The sequence below is a fragment of the Dasypus novemcinctus genome, chromosome 9 (assembly GCF_030445035.2).
Source record: "Dasypus novemcinctus isolate mDasNov1 chromosome 9, mDasNov1.1.hap2, whole genome shotgun sequence".
NCBI lineage: Eukaryota > Metazoa > Chordata > Mammalia > Cingulata > Dasypodidae > Dasypus > Dasypus novemcinctus.
The window spans coordinates 114,673,838-114,690,507 of record NC_080681.1 but is presented as its reverse complement, the minus strand read 5'-3'; positions in this window follow the sequence as shown (position 1 = coordinate 114,690,507).

Sequence of the window (16,670 nt, the reverse complement as noted above, 5' to 3'; positions counted from 1 at the left end):
CTCTACCCCATCCTCTGGTAACCTATTTCTAGATTCTGTCTCCATGAGTTTGTTTATTTTAATTATTTTATATCAGTGAGATCATACAATATTTGTCTTTTTGTCTGGCTTATTTCAGTCAACACGATGTCTTCAGGGTTCATCCATGTTGTCACATGTATCTGAACTTTATTCCTTTCCATGGTTGAATAATATTCCATTGTGTGTATATATACCATATTTTGTCTATCCATTAGTCAATTGATGACACTTGGGTTGCTTCCATCTTTGGCAATTGTGAATAATGCCACTGTGAACATTGGTGTGCAAATATCTGTTCGAGTCCCTGCTTTTAATTCTTTTGGGTATATACCTAGACATGAGAATGCCAGGTCATGTTGTAATTCTATGTGTAACTTTCTGAGGAACCGCCAAACTCTTCCACAGTGGCTGCACCATTTTATATTCCATCAGCAATGAATATGAACTTTTTTCTCCACATTCTCTACAACACTTGTAATTTCCCATTTGTTTTAGTCTGCTAGGCTGCCAAAATGTAATATATCAGAAATGGGGGGAAACGGACGTGGCCCAATGGATAGGGCATCCGCCTACCACACGGGAGGTCTGCAGTTCAAACCCTGGGCCTCCTTGACCCTTGTGGAACTGGCCCATGTGCAGTGCTGATGTGTGCAAGGAGTGCCGTGCCATGCAGGGGTGTCCCCACATGGGGGAGCCCCACGTGCAAGGAGTGAGCCCTGTAAGGAGAGCTGCCCAGTGTGAAATAAAGTGCAGCCTGCCCAAGAATGGTGCCGCACACACGGAGAGCTGACACAACAAGATGACGCAACAAAAATAAACACAGATTCCCAGTGCCGCTGATAAGAATAGAAACGGTCACAGAAGAACACACAGCAAATGGACACAGAGAGCAGCCAAAGGGGGATGGGGGAGGGAGGGTAGAGAAATAAATAAATCTTAAAAAAAAAAAAAGAAATGGGTTGGTTCTTATGGTGGAGAGTTAATAAGCTGTAAGCTTACAGTTTCAAGCCTGAGAAAAATGTCCAAATCAAGGCATCATCAGGCAATGCTTTCTCCCTGAAGGCTGGCTGCTGGCGATCCTGGACTCCTCTCTCACATGGCAATACAGATGGCAGTGCCTGCTGGTCTCCCCCTTGACATCTGAGTTTCATTGCTTTCAGCTTCTGGCTTTCTCTTTGCTCCAGTGGCTTACTCTCTGTGCTTCAGTAGGTTCTCTATGCCTCTCGCTCCCCCTAATCTTCCTGTTCGTAAAGGACTCCAGAAAGAAGATTAAGACTCACCCTGGGTGGTGCTTTACTGAAATAACCTAATTAAAATGTCTCACCTACAATAGGTTCACACTCACTGGAATGGGTTAGCTCTAAGGACATGATTTTTCTAGGGTCCATAAAAGCCTCAAACTGCTGCACCATTTAAAAGATAATAGCCATTCTAATGGGTGTGAAATGGTATCTCATTTTAGTTTAGATTTGCATTTTCCTAATAGCTATTAAGTATGATGTTAGCTGTGGTTTTTCATATAGGCCTTTTATCACATTGGGGAGTTTCCTTCTATTCCTCATTTTCTAAGTGTTTTTTATTATCTAGAAGGGTCCTAGGTTTTGTCAAATGCCTTTTTGTGTCAACTGAGATAACCATGTGTTTTTTCCCTTCATTCTGTTAATGTGGTGTATTACATTAACTGTAATCGTTTATTATATTGAACCATCCTGCATACTGGGGATAAAGCCCACAAGATCATGGTGTATAATTCTTTTAATGTGCTGTGGGGTTCGATTTGCTAATATTTTGTTGAGGATCCTTCTATCCAATTCCATAAGAGATATCGTTCTGTAATTCTCTTTTCTTGTGGTATTTTTATCTGGCTTTGGTATGAGGGTGATATGATATTGGCCTCATAGAATAAATTAGGGAATGTTCCCTCCTCTTCAATTTTTTGGAAGCGATTGAGCAGAATTGGAGTTAAGTCTTTGTGGAATGTTGGTAGAATTCCCCCGTGAAGCCATCTGGTTCTGGGCTTTTCTTTGTTGGGAGGTTTTTGATTATTGATTCAATCTCTTTACTAGTTATTTGTTCATCAAGATCTTTTCTTTCTTTTTCAGTCAGTGTAGGTAGTTTGTGTGTTTCTAAGAATTTGTCCATTTCATGTAGGTTATCTAATTCATTGGCATACAGTTATTCATAGTTTCTTCTTATAGTCCTTCTTATTTCAGTAGAGTCACTGGTAATGTCCCTGATTTCATTTTTAATTATTTGTATCCTCCCTCTTTTTTTCTTTGTCAGTCTAGCTAAAGATTTGTCAATTTTATTGGTCTTTTCAAAGAATCAGCTTTTGGTTTTGTTGATTCTGTATTGTTTTTTGTTTTCTGTCTCATTTATTTCCACTCTAATCTTTGTTATTTAGTTTTTTCTGCTCACCTTGGATTTAGTTTACACTTCTTTTTCTAGTTCTTCCAGTTTTGAGGTTAAGTCTCTAATTTGAAATTTTTCTTCTTGTTTAATGTAAGCATTTAAGGCTATACATTTCCCTCACCGCACTGCCTTTGCTGCATCTCATAAGTTTTGGTAAGTTGTATTTTCATTTTCATTCACTTCAAGATATTTCCTAATATCCCTTGTGATTTCCTCTCTAACCCATTGGTTGTTTAAGAGTACATTGTTTAATTTCCACACATTTGTGAATTTTCACTTTCTGTTATTGATTTCTAGTTTCATTCCATTGTGGTTGGAGAAGATGCATTGTATGCTTTCAATATCTCTGAATTTATTGAGACTTGTTTTATGACCTGAGTATGGTCTATCCCAGAGAAAGATATATGTGCACTCAAGAACAATGTGCATTATGTTGTTGTTGTGTGCAGTATTCTATATATGTCTATATATATATTGTTGATTTAGAGTATCATTTAAGTCTTACATTTCCTTATTGTTCCTCTGTCTAGATTTTCTATCCATTATTGAAAGTGATGTATTAAAGTCTCCTACTATTAATGTAGAATCATCAATTTTTCCCTTCACATTTGTCAGTATTTGCTTCATATATTTTGGGCTTTGCTGTCAGGTGCATATGTATTTATAATTGCTATGTCTTATTAAATTGACCCCTTTGTATATAATAACTGACGTTCTTCCACATAACAGTTTTTAACTTAAAGTCTATTTTATCTGATACTTGTTTCACTACCTCAGATCTCCTTTAGTTACTACTTGTATGGAATTTTTTTCCATCCTTTCACTTTCAGTCTACTTATGTTTTTGAATTTCAAGTGGGTCTCTTGAAAACAACATATAGTTGGATCATGCATTTCTTTTATCCATTCTGCCAATCACTGCCTTTTGACTAGAGAGTTTAATCCATTTACATTCAATTTCACTCCTGATAATATAGGAGTTTCTTCTGCCATTTTCTAAGTCTTACACCTTTTTTTGTCCCTCAATGCTTCTGTTAATGCTTACTTTCATATTTACTTGATTTTTTGTATTGTATCATATTAAGTCCCTTCTCATTTCTATCTGGCTATATTTTTCATCTATTTTCTTTGTGGTTACCATGGGGTTAAAATTTAATAACATCCTAAGTATGTAACAACCATATTTTATTTGATACTAACTTGCTTTCAATAGCATACAAACATACTCTTTATAAACCCGTCTCCCTACCATTTATATAATTATCACAAATTATATCTTTGTACATTTTATATCTAAAACCACTAATTTATCATTGCTTTTTTTTGCATTTGTCTTTTAATAACTGTAGGAAGAAGTGGAGTTACATACCAAAAAAATACCAAATGGTTACCTTTACAGAGGTCTGTATTTCTTTATGCCACTTTGAAACTCTGTCTAGTGCCTTTCCTTTCAGTCTGCAGAACTGCCTTTAGTATTGCTTTTAGGGCAGGTCTAGTGGTGATGAAGTCCCTCAGTTTTTGTTTATGTGGGAATGTCTTAAATTCTCCCTCATTTTTGAAAGAAAGTCTTGCCAGATATGAAATTCTTGGTTGGAAATTGTTTTCTTTTAGTACTTTAAATATTTTGTCGCACTGCCTTCTTGCCTCCAGGGTTTCTGATAAGAAATTGGCACTTAATCTAGTTGAGACTCCCTTTTATATAACACATTGCTTTTCTCTTGTAGTTTTCAGAACCCTCTCCTCATTCTTTGCATTCAACAGTTTGATTAGTATGTGGTGGGTTATATTTTCTTTCATGTTTATTCTGTTTAATGTTCTCTGGGCTTCTTGGATTTGCATATTCACATCTTTTGCTAAGTTTGGGAAGTTTTCTGTTGTTATTTCTTTGAATATTTCTTCTGCCCTTTTCTCTCTTCTTTCTCCTTCTGGGACTTCCATAATGTCTATATTGGTAGACTTGATGGTGTCCCAGAGGTCTCTTGGACTACTTTCACTTTTTATAATTCTTTGTTCTTTCTGCACCTCAGCCTGACTCATTTCAATTGTCTTGCCTTCAAGTTCACTGATTCTTTCTTTTGCCAGCTCCATTCTTCTGTTGAAACCTTCCTGGGAATTTTTCATTTCAATTATTGTGGTCTTCAATTCCAGGAGTTTTGTTTGGTTCCTTTTTTAAAAAGCTCTATCTCTTCATTGAGATTCTCATGTTGTTCATTCAATGGTTTCCTGATATCCTTTAGTTCTTTCTTTGTATTTACCTTCATCTCCTTGAGCATACTGAGAATAATTTTTTAAAAGTCTTTGTATAATATGTCTACAACCTGGTCTTCTTTATTGATGTTTTCTGGGTTTTTATCCTCTTCCTTTGGATGAGCCATCATTTCATGATTCTTTGTCTTGTAATCTTTTGTTGTACATGTACATTTAAATATTTTAAAATATTAACTCTGGGATTTAATCCCTGAGATGTCTGTTTCTTGAGTTTGTAACTGTATTAGTCAGCCAAAGGGGTGCTGATACAAAATACCAGAAGTTGGTTGGTTTTTTTAAAGGATATTTATTTGGGGTAGGAGTTTACAGATACCAGGCCATAAAGCATAACTTACTTCCCTCACCAAAGACTATTTTCACGGGTTGGAGAAAGATGGCTGCCAATGGCTGTGAGGGCTCAGGCTTCCTGGGTCCCTCCCTTTCAGGGTCTGGCTTCTCTCTGGGTTCAGGGTTCCTTTCTTCCAAGGGCTTGCTTCTTCCCAGGCTCAGGTTTCCTCTCTTTCTGGGGCTTGCTTCTGTTTCCTCTGTGAGCTTACTTCCCAGGACTCCAGCTTAAGTCTTCAGCATCAAACTCCAACATCAAAAACCCTCAACTCTATCCTTTGCCATGTCTTTTATCTGTGAGTTTCCACCCACCAAGGGGTGAGAACTCAATGCCCTACTGACATGGCCCAATCAAAGCCCTAATCATAATTTAATCACACCCAGATACAGACCAGATTACAAACATAATCTAATATCTATTTTTGGATTCATAACTATATCAAATTGCTACAGTAACCAACTAGTGATAAGACAAATTTTCTTGAGTGTCAGCCCTTCTATCAGGATGATCCATCCAAGGGGAATGCAAAGCGTAGTTTTCTCCCTGTCTTTTCTGGGTTTGTGTCCAGTCTTGGGCTTGTGCTTGCTAGTGGTTTACAGAGTTTGAATGCCCCCTTTAATTCCCAGGAAATAGACTTTCCCCTTCTCCCATGTGTTCCACTGCTGGACTTAAGCCAGGTGAGCCTTTGCCCCAGGCCATCTGCCCCATTTCTTTTTACACTACTTTTTTTCTCTCAAGTTGCTTTTGCCTGGAAGGCAAATTTTGGGGGGGAGGGGGTGGATAGGGTTGCTCACTGAAGAGGAGTTTCCTTAGTCTTTCCCAGCCAGAACGAGGTCAGGCACCCACAAAGGCAGTGCCAGCCAACTTCAAACTGCCCTAGAGAAGGAATGAGGAAGGGGCCAGGAAGGATGCCAGGAGCTTCTTCCACGGCTCCCCAAAACTGTGCTTTCTTGACGTGTCCAGCAGAGCTTACATCTCCTCCATCACCTTTGTCTGGGGTTGAAACACTGGCTGCCATGAAGTAGCCAATCAAAAACAGTAATCAGTGTGCCACCTACCACCACCAGCACCACCACCCTGCCCCAGATCTTGGGGAAGTGCATTTTATGTCCCTTTCTGGCACCAGCAAACTATGTAAGGGGCTGGAAGCCACGGCTGCCTCTCATGAGCACGGGGCCTGAGTGATAGTAACGAACATGCTGAGGGAGCAACTTACTGGTATTTGCCATAATTTACCAGCCTCTTTTTCCTACTCTTCCCTGGATGCTATAGAGTGTTCTACGGGACTCCAGAGTTTCAAAATCGTTGATTCAAACAGTTCCTGAACTGTTCAATAGTTGTTCTGGTGGAGGGACTGATTCCTGGAGCTTCCTACACTGCCATTTTTCCACAATCCTTCTCGCTCTTTTCCATTTTAATGCCCAGCAGGCCCTCGTTTATTCAAATCATCTGTAACAAATTCACTCAACAAATATATTAAGCACATATGTGCCAGGCACATATTATGCCTATCAGGGAATAAAGCAGGCCAAAAATTCCTGCCCTTATGGAGGGTACATTATAATGGGGGGTGGAAGGGAAAGAAAAAAACAACATAATTGATAATAGAGTGTGGTGGGAAGGAGATAAATGCCATGGAAGAAAAGCTCAGCAGGGCAAGGGGGCTCTGGAGATTGGTGGGTGGGGTGGGGTATAGGATGAGGATTTTAAATGGTTGGCCCAGGCATACCTCATTGACAAAATAACCTTTGAGTAAGGACTTGAGGGAGATGAGAGAGATACCTGTGTGGGTTTGTAGGGGGCAAAGTGTTCTTGGCAGAGGAAACAGAGGTCCTGGGGTGGGAGCGTGATCCATGTGTTAGAGGAAAGGGGAAGCAGCCAGGGAGGCTGCAGTGAGGAAGGCTAGTCAAGAGATTGGGGGAGGGGGTGATTATCACGTGGGACCCTTTAGGCACTGTAACTGAGTAAGATGGGAGCCCAGCAGCTTGCTGAGCAGAGGGTGAGTACCTGATACGTGTGTTCAAAGGAAGGCTCTAGCTGTTGTGTTCGAATAGAGCACAGGAGGCAAGGGTGGAAGATGAAAGGCCAATTAAATCTATTACCAGAATCCAAGCAAGAAATGAGGACCAGCGTGGCAGCCACAGATGTTGTGAGAAGCAATCAGCTTCTGGGTATATAACCCATTTACTTAAGGAAAAAAAAAGAGTAATACTAAATTTTATTGTAAAAATAACATTATTAAAGGAAATGCTGACCCATAATATGCATCATTATAATAAATTATTTTTCCCAGCAGGAGGCTCCCTCTTACAGAGTCCATTATGGTCTGTCCCACAAAACAAAGCACATGCTTTTTTCAAAACAATGGAAACCTGGGGATTGGATGTGGCGCAAGCAGTTGAGCGCCTGCTTCCCACATGAGAGGTCCCAGGTTCAATTCCTGGTGCCTCCTAAAAACAAAAGAAAACACAAGCAAAACGATTGAAAAAAACAACTCAAGGGAGTCAATGTGGCTCAGTGGTTGAGTGCCGGTTCCCCACATATGAGGTTCCAGGTTCAATCCCTGGCCCAGCTCCTCAAAAAAAAAAAAAAAAAAAAAGGAAACCTTGGAAAAATAAAGAAAAGATGGAAGAACTGAAGAGGAAAAGAAAATCATCCATAATCCTTTCAGTGAGAGATAACCATTGTTAACATTTTGGCATATATCATTTCATTCTTAAAGATTAAATTCATTTTACACATTACTTTCTTGCCAATAGGCACACATGCATGTTTTTAACATCTGTTATCCTGGTGAGCCCAGTTTCCTATTCTTTTTTCAAATGCCTACAGTCTTTATAATATTTTAAAACAGAGTATTTCAAAATTGTTATGTACTGTAATTTTATTAAGCCATTTCCCTTTTACGACACTTACATGTTCCAATTTTTGGGGCCATAAAAGTCAAGGCTAAAAACTTCATTTTATATATAGGTTTTTACATATTTTGAGTTATTTCTTTAAGATAAATTTCCAGGAATCATTGGTAGATCAAATTATGTGAAAGATGTTTTTGAACATCTTTGCTTTTCAAAGGGTTGTAGCAAGTACATAATACTTTCATTGCAGCAGCTTCAATTATGAGTGTATAGCTTTTATAATTTTCCCTAATTTTGTTGGATGAAAATAGAAACCAAGCTTTTTTTACTTTGTATGTCTTTAATTACTATTAAACATTAACATTTTCCATGTCTTTCAACATAGTTTTAATACTAAAATTAAAAACTCAAGGTACAGTTACTTGGTTGTCATAAATTTGAGATTAAAAAATAAATTTGTCATAAAATTGAGATCTTTTGATTAAAGTAGAGACTGATAGGGGGCTGAGAGATACATTTTTGTTCTTAATATTCATATTTACATGAAGTTTTATACCTTTCAGAATACATATGGCCTTGAACTCTATGCATTTGAGATTTTCATGAATTGAATCTTAAGTACATATATTTTCACTGAGCCAACAAGCTAAACATGTGCATGCACCTGGCATGGCACATAAAGTCAATCGAACTTGGTTCTGCTCTCAAGGAATTTCTAATCTAGTGGGAAGAGGCATGTGAATAAAAATATTATAATGTGTGATAAGTACTGTACTAGTCCTCTCTCTCATTTTACAATCGTCTGAAAGCAACTAAATTGTGGCAGAAAATATTGCTATTAATCTACAACAAATAGGTCCAGAAGGACTTCTGGATGCTCAGCTTCACAGCAGCCTACTTAAATCTCTTCACTGTCTGAGCACCTGGGCTGCCGAGCCAGTTTTTCTAATGTCCTTTGATTTGGGTTTTTTAAAAAGGGGGTGGAGGAGATGTGATGTGCAGACTGAAGCAAAAGCCAGTCGGGGAGTCCAGGAATCAGACTGCTCTACAGAGAGCCTTTGCCCCCACTGCCCTTTATCTGGCAAGGGGCCACTGAAGAGACACTCCTGGGACTGACTGAAAATCCCCTTGTACTTGGTCCTGGCTGTCGGGACTCTGCTTCCCCGCTCTGAGCATTCCCCTCCTGTCCGGGCTAGCCCAGGCATCGGCTACCACCTGTCTGGATTCCCGAGCCCCAGCCTCCAGGAAGTCCATGACACAGATACCTGCTCAAGAGAGAACAAGTCAACACGCACAGGCACAGTCGACCCGGGAGGCCTGCACGTTCAGGCAGACGAGTCAGGGAAGACCAAATATCAGGGAAGGAGCCAGGCTGCAAATATTGGGGAAAGTACAGACTATTACCAACAAATCTCCGACAACATGGTTTCTGCAGATGGAGATAGGAAATCTTTGACACAGTATAGCCAGGAACGCCTCCCAAATGCCTCTCAATCTCTAAAGACTGTGTCCAATGGACAGCAACTGAATAATGGATTTTAAAAGGAGGCCCCAGCACTCAAAGAGACTCAAGCTTTTTTAAAAGATCCCAGATCTTCCGAATTAAAAGCTTTGGGGTTGGATTCCAAGCCTGCTGTTTGAACTCCCCAGGGGATGCGAAGGATCAGCCAGGGTAAGTCCTTCCACGTCCCCTCTGATACCGATGGCCTGTGCCTCTGACAGCCTCTCCAGGCCATTCCACTGACTGGCCTCCTGACCTGCCCGGGCCTTCCAGCTCCCAGACCTTTGCTCTACCTCCTCCCCACCAGCCCCAGCTCTACCGCCAGGAGGCCACCATTTGGTTTCAGCTTCCGCGCCAGGCTTCCCTGATGCTCTCTGCTGGAAGTGGCCTCTCCTTTCTCTGGGTTTCCCTTATCTACTCAAGTGTTCATAGAAGAAACCCTCCTCTATGGAGTGGAGAGAACTTGAGATTTGGAATCAAAAGCCCCATCTTCTACACCTGGGCGAATCATAATTTCTCCAAGCCTCAATCTTGAAATAACTGCTTCTCAACGGATTGAGGTGAAGACTCAGATGAGGTAACATGCACTGGGAATGTTTTAACAACTGCAAAATATGCACAAACACTAATTTTTATTTTAGTAACCACCCAATGTATACCATGGTTTCTCCCTTCATTTGCTCCACAGACATTTATCGAGTACCCGCTTTGTGCCAGGCGCTGGGGATACAGAAATAAAGGTGTGCTCACTGTGCTCAAGGAGCTCCCACTCTAGCCGGGGGAGACAAATAGGGTCACACAAAACTGCACTACTGTGCAGCAAAACTGTCTGTTTTCTTCAACGATGCATCTCCAGTACCTAAAACAGAGCCTGGCACATGGCAGGCATTCAATCAGTGCTTGTAGAATAAAAGTGGAGAGTCTGACGGAATCACAGATTGAGAATGGGGGGTGTCTTCGGGAAAGTAACAGGGGAGGTGAGGCTCAAACCTGGGTAGGAGAGACTCAGTAGCGGAAGGAGCGTATTCTGCAGCCGGTGTGCAGCTTGCCTCCGTGACAAGGCCGTCAGTGCCCTGAACCCCTTTCCATGACAAATTACTCTTTGTGTTCCCCCTGGTGCCCAGCCCTGGGCCCTGCATTTAGTAGGTGCCAAAAGAGAGCAAGTCAAGTCCCCCACCTCCCAAATGACACTGGATAAAGACCCTGTTTTTAAAAAACCGAAACAACTCCACATCAAAGGCATAAGACTAACTCAGGTCATTTGGGTTACCCAAGCCCTTTGGCCAGTTCACAGTGACATGTTGCCCAATGATGTTGGTGCCAAAGAGCTTGGCATGATCCTCAGAGCTCCTTGCAGTGCTCTGCATAGAGCTGGCAAACACAGATTAGTTCAGTCCATCTGCTTCAGTCCTCATCCACGTATTTCAGAGCAGAGCTCTCATTACCTTAATCAAGATAATATATTCTTAGCAGCAAGGGCCCATGCAGACACGGTAAGTGCCTAGTCTCTAAACACTTTACAGTTTTACAAGGACAGAGGCACAGCCAATGGGTGAGGCAGCCATCATATAAGTAACCAAATATCGAATGGCCCTTGCTCGGGTCCCTCTCGGGGATTGCCTCTCTGATTGAAAACACCGTGACCTGGACTTGGAGACTAAATCTGCAGCAGAGCTGTAGCCCTGAGGACACGGGTCAGTACATTTCAGGGTCCTCCTATGACCTCTGTCCTTGGATTTATCTAAGAAGAGAAAGCAAGCCCTGTGACCAGCAAGCCCTGAAGACAGGGACTGGGCAATTTCTCGGGGCCCTTTTAATTCTCTGACTCCACCACTGTATTAGTCAGCCAAAGGGGTGCTGATGCAAAATACCAGAAGTTTGTTGGTTTTTATAAAGTGTATTTATTTGGGGTAGGAGCTTACAGATACCAGGCCATAAAGCATAAGTTACTTCCCTCACCAAAGTCTATTTTCATGTATTGGAACAAGATGGCTGCCGACATCTGCCAGGGCTCAGGCTTCCTGGATTTCTCCCTTCCAGGGTCTGGCTTCTCTTTGGGTTCAGGGATCCTCTCTTCCCAGGGCTTGCTTCTTCCCGGGCTCAAGGTTCCTCTCTTCCTGTGGCTGGCTTCTCTTTCCTCTGTGAGTTTACTTTCCAGGGCTCCCACTTAAGTCTTCAGCATCAAACTCAAACACTGAAACTCCAACATCAAAACCCCTCAGCTCTGTCCTTTGCCATGCCTTTTATCTGTGAGTCCCCACCCATCAAGGGGGATGGGACTCAAAGCCCTAATGACGTGGCCCAATTGAAGCCCTAATCATAACTTAATCATGCCCAGGTATAGACAAGATTACAAACATAATCCAATATCTATTTTTGGAATTCATAACCATATCAAACTGCTACAACCACCCACCAGGGGCTGAGTCTTTCTTGCTTGTAATTGAGAATTTTGATAAAAGCAAGCATTACAGCAAAGCTGGATGTACAAGCAGGCTCCTCTCTACAAAACACTCTAATTTTAGGTTCAGGTTCCACAAGGGCCACAGGGCTATATGACACAGCCAGCTGCCCTGGCTGCATGGAACTGCACTTCTGCACCATTCAAACCTAGGGCCAGGTGAGCAAGTGAGGTACATTAGAAATCTAGCACTTGCAGAGCACATCTTCACCTATTAAAGGCTTAGTCTGTGCCCCTTCCAGGGCTTGACAGGACAAGGTAGTTGTATAAGTGGTATGTGTAAAGGCTGCTGCACAAGTCAGATGACATTTTCCCCAGCTGAAAAAAATCACAGAATTAGAAAATGTTTAGTTCAAACTTCATATAGAGTGATCTGCTTGCTGCACCAACCTGTTCAGTCCCTACTCCCATCCCTCCTCCAACTACTGTTCAATTTCTACCCCATTATTTCAATATGCCTTTATGTTTCTTCATGTTTTATTACCACCTAAAATCATCTTATTTATGGATTTATTTATTCACCAGCTGTTCCCTCACCCCACCCCCACTCCCTGCCGCAGCTCCAATATAAGGTCCATTATGGGAAGTGAACTTGACCCAATGGATAGGGCATCCGCCTGCCACATGGGAGGTTCACGGTTCAAACCCCGGGCCTCCTTGACCTGTATGGAGCTGGCCCATGTGCAGTGCTGATGCGCAAGGAGTGCTCTGCCATGCAGGGGTGTCCCCCGCACAGGGGAGCCCCACGTGCAAGGAGTGCGCCCTGTAAGGAGAGCCGCCCGGCCCGAAAGAAAGTACAGCCTGCCCAAGAGTGGCGCCGCACACACTGAGAGCTGACACAACAAGATGACGCAACAAAAAAAGGAACACAGATTCCCCGTGCTGCTGATTAGGATAGAAGCAGTCACAGAAGAACACACAGTGAATGGACACAGAGAACAGACAAACACGGGGTGGGAGGGGCGGGAAAGGGAGAGAAATAAAAATAAATAAATAAATAAATAAATCTTAAAAAAAAAAAAAGGTCCATGAGGGCTGGCACCTTGTCTGTAGCTCGGCACTGAAAGCTTGGCTGGTAACATTTATTGAATAAATAAAGGAATTTCCTGTGGGCCCACAACCATATCCCTATGGGTAGTTCTTGGCCTCTTGAAAATGGCAACCTAAAGGTATATTATGTTAGAGAAAGTAGAGCCCGCAGCTTCCTGGATATATCTTATCCATGCCAGTGCTGCCAGCTTAACCTCCAACGACTCAAGGTTATTTAAGCTGCCAGGGTGAAATGAGCTCTTCATGGAGTGGGGTGAGTGATGATGGCCCCCAAGTCCCAGCCTGGCCAGACCACCTGGTACAATCCCAGGCATCCCACCTACCAGCAAGGTGGGCACCTTGGGCAAGTTATTTAACCTCTCTGTGCCTCAGTTTCTCAGTTTGGTGTTAGTGTTCTTGCCCTTGAGGGTTGGAAGCATTAAATGGGTTAAGACACATGAAGCATTTAGATGGTAAACTTCCTCAAGGATCATTGTCCTTAACAACTAAGCAAGGTAGGTATTTATCCCTGCTTTTAAAACAGTGTGGTTAAGGAAAATGGATGGAGGAGGCCTCACAATGTGCTCAAGTGCAGTCTTGGAGCGAGAGGAGTGCTTGTGAGCAGCATGCCTGGTCTGGCTGCCACCAAGGAACCCCTGCTCACCGCTGGCAGAGCTTTCTGCTCATGTGTCCCTGTGTGCTTTGCCTGTTTCCAAGTGCTCCGTCTTGGGTTGAGTTACTCCCTTCAGGCCCTTAGGTCACTCCACAGTGCCACCTGCTGTACATCATAAAAGAGTTGTGAGCCATTCACCTAGCCAATCTACCCTTGGGATTAAATTGAGTTAAAATGTGGGGCACTTATACCATGATCAAGTGGAATTTATCCCAGATATGCAAGATGGTTCAACACAAGAAAATCAATTAATGCAATATACCACATTAACAGAATGAAGGGGAAAATCCATATGATCATCTCAATGGATTCAGAAAAAGTATTTGACAAAATCCAGCACCCTTTCTTGAAAAAAACCCTTAGAACACTAGGAGTAGAAGGGAACTTCCTCAACATGATAAACGGCATATATGAAAAGCTCACCTGCTACTTAATGGTGGAAGAATGAATGCTTTCCTTCTAAGATCAGGAATAAGACAAGGATGCCCACTGTCACCACTATTATTCAATATTGTACTAGACATTCTACACAGAGCAATCAGGCAAGAAAAATAAATAAAAGGCATCCAAATTGGAAAGGAAGAGGTAAAACTTTCCCTAATGGCAGATGACACAAACCTATATATAGAAAATCCTGAAAAGTCCGCAACACAGCTCTGAGAGCTAATAAATAAATTCAGCAAAGTGGCAAGACAAAAGATCAACACCCACAAATGAGTAGTGTTCCTAAACACTAGTAATAAACAACCAGAAAAAGAAATCAAGAAAAAAAATTCCATTCCAATAGCAACTAAAAGAATCCAATATCTAAAAATGAATCTAATGAAGGATATAAAGGACTAGTACAACAAAAGCACAAAACACTACTAAAAAAAATCAAAGAAGACCTACATAAATGAAAGGACATTATGTGTTTATGGATTGGAAGAATAAATATTGTTAAGATGTCAATTATACCCGAAATAATTTACAGATTCAACACAATCCCCAAAATTCCAAAATTCCAACAAGCTTCTTTGCAGAAATGGAAAATCCAATATGGAAGGGTACAGGACCCCAAATAGCCAAAGCCATCTTGAAAAAGAAGAATGGATTTGGAGGACTCACACTTCCCAATCTTAAACTATTTTATAAAGTCGCAGTAATCAAAACACCATGGCACTGGCACAAGGATAGACATAATAGAACTCAAAAATCAACCCTCACGCTTATGGCCAACTGATTTTTGATAAAGGAGCAAAGACCACTCAATTGGGAAAGAAGAGTTTCATCAATAAGTGGTTTTGAGAAACCTGGATCTCCATTTGAAAAAGAATGTGGACCCCTACCTCATACCACATACAAAAATCAACTCAAAATGGATCAAAGACCTAAATATAAGAGGTGAAACTATGAAACTGCTAGAAGGAAATGTAGGGAATCATCTTCAGGCTCTTGTGGTAGTCAATGGTTTCTTAGACTTTATACCCAAAGCTTGAGCAACAAAAGAAAGTTAGATAAATGGGACTTTATCATGAAAGTCAAATGACAATCTACACAATGGGAGAAAATATTTGGAAACCACATATCCAATAAGGTTTTAATATCCAGACTATATGAAGAAATTCTTTGATTCAACAAGAAAAAGATGGTCAACCCAATTAAAAATGGGCAAGACTTGAAAAGACATTTCTCCAAATAAGATAAGCAAATAGATATGAAAATGGCCAAAAAGCATATGAAAAGATGCCCAACATCATTAGCCATTAGGAAAATGCAAATCAAAACCACAATGAGATACCATTTCCCACCCCCTAAATTTTCCATTAAAAATTGGAAAATTACAAGTGTTGGAGAGGATGTGGAGAAACAGGAACACATTCATCGCTGGTGGGAATATAAAATGGTATAGCCACTGTGGAAGACAGTTTGGTGGTTCCTCAGAAAGTTAAACATAGAATTACTATAAAACTCGGCATTCCCACTTCTAAGTATATATTTTTCAGTTCAAAAGAATTGAAAGCAGGGACTCAGACAAGTATTTACACCCCAGTGTCATCAACAGTTGAATAGCTAAACAAAATATGGTATTACACATGCAATGGAATATTATTCAATCATGAAAAAGAATAAAAAGACAAGATCGATAAACTTTGAAGACATCAGGTTGAGTGAAGTAAGTCAGATGCAAATGGACAAATACTATATGATCTCACTGTTATGAAATAATGAGAATAAGCAAACTTATAGAGTCAAAATCTATAATATAGGTTACCAGGGGCAGGACAGGGATTGGGAATAGGAATTTAAGGCTTAAAAGGCACAAAATGTCTCTTTGGGATGATGGAAAAGTTTTGGTAAAAGATGGTGGCTATGATACCACAACATTGTGAATGTAATTAACAGCCATGAATTATATATTTGAATGTGGTTATAAAGATAAATTTTAAGTTGTATATATATATTACTAGAATAAATTTTTTTTAAAACCCATGGAACTACACAACACAAACAGAACCCTAAGTTAAGCCATGGACTATAGTTAATATTACAATCAGAAAAATGTGCAAGAAATGAACCACACCAATACAAGGTGTTAATAATAGGGTGGTATGTGGGAACCCTGTATTTTATGCATGATTCTTCTGTTACCTCAAAGAGTATTTTCCAAGACCAGACTACATTGTTCAGCAAGACCAAGCCTCCTGCAGAAGTTGTGGCTGTGGGGAGCAGGGCCAAGCTCTTCACCAGGCAGGGGGGCCCTGCTCCCAAATGAGTATGTGACCATGGCAACGGGAAGCTCTTCTCAGAGCGGAGTACAACTGAGTGTGAAGAGGCAACACAAGATGAGGAAGAGAAATTCCACAACCCCTACTGCCCGCCCATCCTGGTTTTCTTTCTCAGGCCAGCAACAGAAAGGAAATTCTCCTAACCAGCTCAATCCCTATGTCTTAACCACCAAGTCAGACCTGTAAGAAATCACTGAAATGTTTACATACCCAGCAAACATTTGAAACCTTTTATATTTCAGCTTGTGGGCCTTGGGGATTCGAGCTGCCCTGGAGGAGGCCGCTGGAGGCTAAGGGACAAGTAAGGGCCTCACAGCAGGCAGGGGCAGGGAGCCCTCTGCTGAGGAAGTCAGGA